Source organism: Coptis chinensis, chromosome 5, assembly GCF_015680905.1.
Source record: "Coptis chinensis isolate HL-2020 chromosome 5, ASM1568090v1, whole genome shotgun sequence".
Taxonomy (NCBI): domain Eukaryota; kingdom Viridiplantae; phylum Streptophyta; class Magnoliopsida; order Ranunculales; family Ranunculaceae; genus Coptis; species Coptis chinensis.
This window is the reverse complement of record NC_141460.1, coordinates 93,328,134-93,336,717: the sequence shown is the minus strand read 5'-3', so window position 1 is coordinate 93,336,717 and position 8,584 is coordinate 93,328,134. Positions and strand designations below refer to the sequence as shown.

At 37.3% G+C, this 8,584-nt stretch overlaps 1 pseudogene; it reads left to right on the top strand.

The window, feature by feature from the left end:
* Nucleotides 1-2,662: 2,662 nt before the first annotated feature.
* Nucleotides 2,663-7,859, top strand: LOC147500204 (zinc finger CCCH domain-containing protein 30-like; annotated as a pseudogene).
* The last annotated feature ends 725 nt before the right edge of the window (nucleotides 7,860-8,584 follow it).

The following is an 8,584-nucleotide window of genomic DNA, read 5'->3' as shown; positions in this document are numbered from 1 at the left end:
ATACCAACACGTCTGTTGATACCAAGACTTCTTACACTGCTGACACCAGGACTTCTTACGCCTGATATCTGCCATTGTTTATGATATCATGAATTTTTGACAATATGCCTAATATTAACATTTCTATCGATATCAGGACTTTTTATGCTTGATATCTGCCACTGTTTTTGATATCAGGACTTTTTGCCGATATGCCTGATATCAATATTTCTATCGATACCAGGACTTTTTATGCCTGATATCTGCCACTGTTTATGATATTAGGACTTTTTGCCGATATGCCTGATATAAATATTTCTATTGATACCAGGACTTTTTATCATATGATAACACCATATATTTTTACATGAAAATTGAAATTTGAATTTGAATCCATTTGTATTAAATTGAAAATTCATGCTACACATCTTAATTTCCCATAATATTTGAAAAATACATTATTGATAGAATACCTTCAGATTATTGACATTCTGAGGCTTCGCTAGCAATTCCCCATCACTCTTCTTTAGATAGTACGGTCCGTTTATCCCCACCTTGTTAACTATGTATGGGCCTTCCCAATTTGCCGATAACTTTCCTGCTCCCTTTTCTTTTGATCGCCTGTGTAACCTCTTTCATCACTAGGTCACCCTCTTGGAAATTTCTCTCTTTAACTTTCTTATTAAATGCTTTTATGAGCTGCCTGTGATAAGAATCAAGCTTCATTCTTGCTTGCTCCCTTCTCTATTCCAAATTCAAGATTTCTGCCTACATCCCTTGGTTATTCAACCCTTTTTCTACAAGCATTGTCCTTGATGTCGATACTACCATCTCAGCTGGAGTCATTGCTTCCATACCATAAGCTAGGGTAAATGGCGATTCTCCCGTTGCCACTCTTGAAATTGTTCTGTATGCCCACAAGACACTGTTTAACTCATCAACCCATAAACTTTTCTTATCCTCCAGCTTCTTTTTAATGTTGTCCATAATGGTCTTATTTGTTGCTTCAGCTTGCCCATTCCCTTGAGCATAGTAAGGCGCCGATGTAAAGTGCTTAATCCTGTACGATTCTAAAAAATCTTTCACTTTACCACCAATAAATTGAGGACCATTATCCGATATGATTGCATATGATAATCCGTATCGGCAAACCACTCTTTCAAACAGAAAACCGATGATGTCCTGCTCTTTGACATGTTGCAAGGCTATCACTTCTACCCACTTAGTGAAATAGTCAGTTACTGCTAACATGAATCTTTTCTTCCCTTTTCCAGGTACCATAGGACCCACGATGTCCATCCCCCATAATACGAATGGCCATGGGTTCGAGACACAATGTAACTCCTCTGCTGGCACATGAATGGCATGTCCATGCTTTTGACATTGGATACACTTTTTTGCATATCGCAGACAGTCCCTCCGCATTTGTGGCTAGAAATATCCCTGCCTTGCAATCTTACTCGCCAACGACCTTCCTGCCGAATGATTCCCACATTCCCCTTCATGCATTTCTGGAATAATTTTTGAGAATCTTCTATCAATATACACTTTAAATGTGGTCCTCCTGGATTTTTTCGATATAGTTGATCGTCAATTAATAGATATCTCTCAGCTCCTCCTTTTACTCTTCTAGCCTCATTCTTATCTGCTGGCAATTTTCCTTCTGACAAAAACAGCAGATAATCGCTCAACCATGATGTCCCCAGTGTGTCTATTTCCATCACTTCTGTATGTTTTATATTGATACTTGGAGTTTGTTAAACATCGATATGCAACAGACGACCTTCCTCATTTTCAAGCATTGCATCTACATATGCCAATGCATCAGCATGTCGGTTTTCTCCCCTGTCGAGATGCTGAAAAATAATCTTCCTGAAATCTTTGAGATTTACTCTTACCAAATTCAAATAATCTATCATGTTATCGTATTTAGCCGAATATCCTCCATTGATTTGGCTTATCACTAACTGAGAATCGCTGAAAACTGATAAATCTTTGATGTTTAATGATTTAGCCATCTCCAAACTTGTTATTAGAGCCTCATATTTGGCTTCATTGTTAGAAGCGTGAAAACCTAAAGTAACTGCTGACTCGAGTCTTTGATGTGTTATATATCGTCCTAATAGTAGTTTGTTTGTTTAAGAAACTCTATTAATGGTAAACTTCTATTGAATTTGGCATTGTATTTATGTTAGGTCTCTTATGTTAGGAATCCAACTTAGTAAGGTATCTTTTTTGGTAATAGTAATTTGTTTATTTAAGTAAGTCTTGAATTTGGAATCGTATTTATGCTAGGTCTCTTTTTAATGATAGATTTGAGTTGTAATTAGGACATGGGTCGATGTACAAAAGGTGGTTCATCTTTGTAAGGGAAAAGAGTATAATCTGCATTACTTGTGAATGAAGAACGCACCTCATAATAGTGTCATGCTAATCCGAGGTTGTGTAGCTTGTCGCAATGAGGTGTAGGATACTGCCTGTTCCATTGACGCCTTTGGAGTTCAACATGACAGTAGCGACCAAGCATATTCATGTAATCTTTCCATACACGGTCCTCAAAGTTTGCTTTAGACTGACTTCCAATTGGATAACTCTGATCAAAATCAAATGACTTCAGATAAAACTCTACACCAGACTTTTGTGTGACCTTTGAAAACTGATAGGTGTAATTCTTCTGTAAAGAATGATAAATAAACCCAAGGCAGAGCCATCACATGCTTTAGTCATTAAGTTTTTCTTGAATAGTAAGAACAACATTTAAGCAACAGAAAAGAATGATAAATAAACCCAAGGTAGAGCCATCACATGCTTTAGTCATTAAGTTTTTCTTGAATAGTAAGAACTGCATTTAAGCAATAGATGAATTTTACATGTTCTCCTTCAAGGTTCAACCTTGTTCAAGGGCATATTCTCATGACCGGACGGAGTGTCCTTTTGTTCACCCGGGTGAAAATGATAGAAGAAGAGACCCAAGGAAGTTTCACTATAGTTGTGTTCCTTGCCAAAGTTCCGGAAGGGAGCGTGCAGGAGGGGTGATTTATGTGAATATGCTCATGGAGTTTTTGAGCTAGTGTTGGCTTCACCCTGCACAATATAGGACACGCCTCTGCAAGGATGGTACGGGCTGCATGCGAAGAGTGTGTTTCTTTTTACAAACCAAGAGCTTCGTCATCTCTATGTGTCAACAACGACCTCATTTCCTTCTCCCCATTTAGTCAGATCTGCCGCTATGGAAATGGCTATTGCCTTGAGTCTACTACCAAATTTCCCGTCCTCTTCGTCATGTCACCTAATCCTTTCACGCCACCGATGTCTCCGTTAGCCAGTGGCATTTCACACTCATCCATGGCGTGGCCACAACTAAATGTTCCTACCTTGCATCTTCTTGGAAGCAATAATCTCCAGTCTAGTCATCTCAGATCATCCCTTAACACAAAAGATATTCAAGCTGATGATTTCAGCTTGTTGGTGGAATTTGAACCACAACAGCAACATCAACATCAACAGCTCCTCAATGAATTATCATGTTTCTTTCAACCACTGCTAATTCCTACATCTGCCAACCGCCCCATTTGTACAAAATCTCTAGCACCGTCAAATTTCGAAGACCTTTTCAGTGTAGAGATGTCGTCATCTCCCCGGTATTATGATCATGCTATGTCATCTAGCATGTTTTTGCCATCACACAAATCAGCTATCTTAAATCAATTCCAACAGCAACAGAGCATGCTCTCTCCGATAAACACAAATGTATTCTCCCCAAAAATGTTGATCACCCTCTCTTACAAGCCTTTTTTGGTGGTCTGCACTCTCCAGGAAGAATGTCACCAAGAAGCATGGCACCCATCTCACCAATGAGTGCTAGGGATGTGTTTTCTCAATGTAGGAAATCCATATAAATAGAGAAAGAAAGGGTTTGTGCCTGAGCAGAAAATCATATAGGAGAAAACTTTAAATTCAAAGAGAATTAGAGAATGCTAGCATCTTTGATACTAAATGAGGTCGAGTGGATCTTATAGCATATAACATCTTGTTACTACTGAACAACTTCTCTCACATTAGCCTGTAAGGGATAACGAGTTCGAAAGCTAGGGGATAGGTGCCCTGATTTGTTGTGTGTTAACACACGATTTGGAACAAATCTTTAGTGGATTCTAGGTATTCTGACTGTTTCTTTCCTATATGAAGACCAAAGCGTTCATCATATTAAAATTGCTTACCAATCCACCATAGACATAGCCAACTGTAATTCCAGTGGGTATACACATGTAAAAAAGTGCAAGCCATGCTGTTTTCTACAACAATCACAGGAAAGAGAAAGATACAACATACGAGTTAGAGATAAAAGTCTATGAATAACCACATTATACTCCTTTAGAGCATCTTTAATAGTGATATCAACCTAGCATCAAACACCAAATTCTTGAATTTGGTGTTTTTTCAACTTCAGGAGAACTACATGTTGATGAAAACACCAAACCAAACACCAAACCAAACACCAAATCGAATAATATTTGTTCCGGTTTGGTGTTTATCCAAATCACTCACGCGGTTTTTTTCCAACACGCGCGGGCTTGGGCTGCTAAATGGGCTTCTATGCGCCGGTTTTGGCAAAACCGCGTGTGGGCTTGGGCTTTCAATGGGCGGTTTTGCCAAAACGCGTCGCTTTTTTCTCAAAATTAGAACCGTGGTGCATAGAACTTGAAAAATTATGAGTTGTGCATAGAAGTTAAGAAATTAACAATTGTGCAATTGAAGAAATTAAGAATTGTAATTCAAAATCGAAAAAATTAAAGAAATTAAAAACCTATGATTATGATTATGCAGTCCAAAATCTATGATTATGATATAATCATATAATAACCAAAATAATCCAAAACCTATCATATTACATTAAATTTATTTAGCTCTCTTCTTACGCCCCTTACCACTCGATCCCTCTCCTCTCTCTATTTGGACGTTCCGAAGCTGCTCCTCTAAGTTCCTAATCTGAGCATTATGATTTTCTTTGTCTGCACGGAGGTTAACTACTTCAGCCTGAAGTTCCTCATATCCCTGATGTTGCTGCGTGTACACTTGCTGCATATCCTCATACACTTTCCGAGTCTCGTCATACGCACGCTGGGATTGCTGATATGTCTGAGAATATGTCTCCTCTCTTTCTTGGCTATAATGATACAAGGCAGTCCTTATCCCATCAAACATAAGAACCTGGTTCTCATATCTTTCCTGAATCTCAGCCTGAAAATCCAAGAAAATACAGTGTGAGTACATATTATATATATAATGAAGAAGATAAATAAAACAATTAAACTCACCATGGTATACTGATCAATATGCGGCTCTAATTTGCCCTTTTAGCAAGAGAGTCAAATTTGACAGGCGCAAAACACAAAAAATGTTCCAATAGTTAGTTCCTACTTTGAAGTGCTAAAGGGATACTGATGGCACAATTTATGCGGTCCGCCAATTAGTTGCAAGTATTAAGTTGAATTTTTTTTGGACAAACGACACATTTTCTAACAGCAGAAATCGTGCCATCCATCTCCCGAAACTTATTATGACAGTTGCATGTTAGACAATACCACAAATTTAACTAGGTTTATCACACTAACCAAATTTATGAGCTTTCTAGCAGCCCCATTAGAATGAATGAGTTTTGTTGTTTGGGTGCTTTGGACTTGCTCTTAGTCCTAGATAATAGTTGTTGCCAATAATTATGCAAAATGCCCTCTTCCTCACTTATCTACATTCTGCAAAAGGAAGAAGGAAAAAATAATAATAACTGAAAATCGTCGATCCATTTATGTTAAAGGAGTAGAGATGAGTTTACGCTAAGCGCCTTTATTTCATTCAATTCTGTAAGGACTCACTATTTCTCCTAAATCCATTGATCAGTTTGCTCACTTCTTCAACTCATCCACCCAAACAATATATAATCTTCTTGTTGCGGACCGAATGTGTACGCATGCACCCCATCTTTTCTTGCAGCCCTATAACAATGACTGTCGTCACAACCTTTTAGTTGTTTAACTCTAAATATATCACCACTCCCAGATACCACGCCGCCTTCGGAGTCTGCTAAGTACCACAGATTACACCAAAAGAGCGTTGTTTCAAAAAAATTGATGATAAACCACCATTCAATATTTTGCCCATAAGAAATAATTTTGGGGCCAAGATCGTCGTCAGCAGATTTGCAATGGGCATGCAATGTTATATTCTCCGCTATATCATTCTTTAGATATACATATGTCAAATCCGTCCTCCATTTGAAGCCTGACACAGTTGAACACTGCCATGATATGAACAGAAGAATCGCAAGGAAAGTTAGCTTATACCCACGGGGGACAGTTTTGTTGAGACCAGTATCCATACCTTGATTACTTGCTAATGGTGTGGTTCGTTACTTACTTTTTGTCTACCCTTTAAATAAATAGTGGCCAAGGCCTTTCGCCAAGTGATGATTATAAAGAGACAAAAAAATGTTAATTTTTCTCCTATGGAAATAATATAAAACCAATTTAATGGTTTGTCTCAACATAATTAAGATGACACCCTTTCCAAATAAGAATCAACATTGACTGAGGATTTGACGTGAATAAATAGCACTAATGATGTTTCCAACTCAAATAGCACTAAATATCTTGATATAATCTTTGATGGAAGAAATGATAGCAAACTACCAAATACAATTTTTTTTTTTTTTTGATGGCTAAAACAAAACTGGAAAGAAACAACTACCCAAAAAATAAAAACTGAAAATATGGTAATTCCTTTCGTAATGAAGCTCCTAATTAGCTTTTGTTTCCTATTCTCTAAACACAGCCCCAATACAGTATATCGCAATCCCACTATCTTAAAAGCAAATCGTAATTGATTGACTTCATACCAATTGTGACTGCCCTACTACCACGCTCCAACAATGTCGCTACTGTCCCAAAGCATGTCCAAAGTATTTGAATCTGAACTCAGGAAGGAGGAATCCAATACCAAAACCCATTCCATTTATTGAAAACGGAATAAGGCGTCTGATGTGGGTTAAGGCGTATCCACATTGGTTACATTGAAGAATTCTAGTTTGAAGACTCCTCAACCCTGAAGGGAACCTAGCCCGAAGGCTCTCACCGATGTGCCATTTTGAGTAGACCCAATCACCTCCATTTTATCTATGAAGATTTATTTTTATTCCTTGGTCCACCTATTATAGCAACACTCTGTCTCTAGTCCCCGAAGGCTCATCTAGCCCAAAGACTCACATAATTACACAATTGGTATGAATGTTGTGCTTCGGGATTTTGTATGCACTCACTGTATTGCAATGCAACCGACAGTTGACACAGATTTTTGAACATTTTTTAACACATCCAGTTTTGGAGCAACGAAACTTGGCTCATATTGGTACATACTATTTCTGCCTACATACTAACTGATGATTAATTGATTTGCTTTAAGATATGTTACGTGCCTTTGTGTACTCAAATAAACTTTGAATAGTATAATTAGCAGTATAGGGTCAGTGTAGAAGTGCAGAAATAAGAGTTAAGTGGTTTTTGTATGTATTAGAATGATATTATTTGGAAAGAATTAAGTTAAAGAATTCCATAAAGTCATATTTTTACTGGAAATTATTTTGAATTTATTTAGTAGCATAGCAAAAGATTTTCATTCATTATAAAGAAGCAAAAGTTCTTCTAGAATTGCTTGGCATTGAAGCTGGCTTGAGTATAGCAGCTAGTTAGGATGGGATTCCTCTTCTTGTATGTAGGTCAATTCTGATTCAAAAAGAGCAGCAAACATTGTCAATATATGAGACTGAAGCCAGTCAAGCCACTATGTTGTATTGCTTGAATGTTATGCAAACAAGGCACACAAGATGATTTTCACTATTTGGAAGTGACTATACTCATATCTTCAGAGAAATTGAGCAGCAGATTTTATTGCCAAAACTAGTAATCAGCGCCGGGTCTGAGTTTCTGGTGGTCCAAAGCCAACGATTAAAATGTGGCCCTATATGTGTCCATTCACATGTCAAAACCAAAAATTGACGCATTTTTTGCCTCGCGTTATTATTTGTTTTATCTTCTTTTTAGTTGAATTCTTTTTTGTTTTATGTAACAAATAAGATTTTATACATCGTTTGATGTGATGTGGTAATATGTGATGTAAAAAGTGGATTTAATACTTTCATTAGCCACAACTTCAATAAAGCCTATATTGAAGTCTATAATTATATTGTTCTTAATAGTAAGTGTATATTTTAAGGTGTGTTAAACTGTTTTGTGGACTCTAGTGGTGGCCTCTTATTTTGCCAAAATAATGAGGGCCCAAAGCACTTGTTTGTGTGGTTTTGCTTTAAGGCCGGCACTGCTAGTAATGTGGGAGATGAAAATGTAGCTTGTTATATAGGCCGGTCCTTTAGAGGAAAAGTTTGTTGTAATAGCACATGAGGATGCGAGGGGCTGTATTTACATCAGATTTTAAATCAATACTAATAAAAAATAGGACATATTATGACGGCATGTTCTTTTTTTTAATCTATCTTGACGTTTTTGTTGAAAACCGTCAAGATAGGTTTCTCAGCGATATTTTTATGACGGTTAAG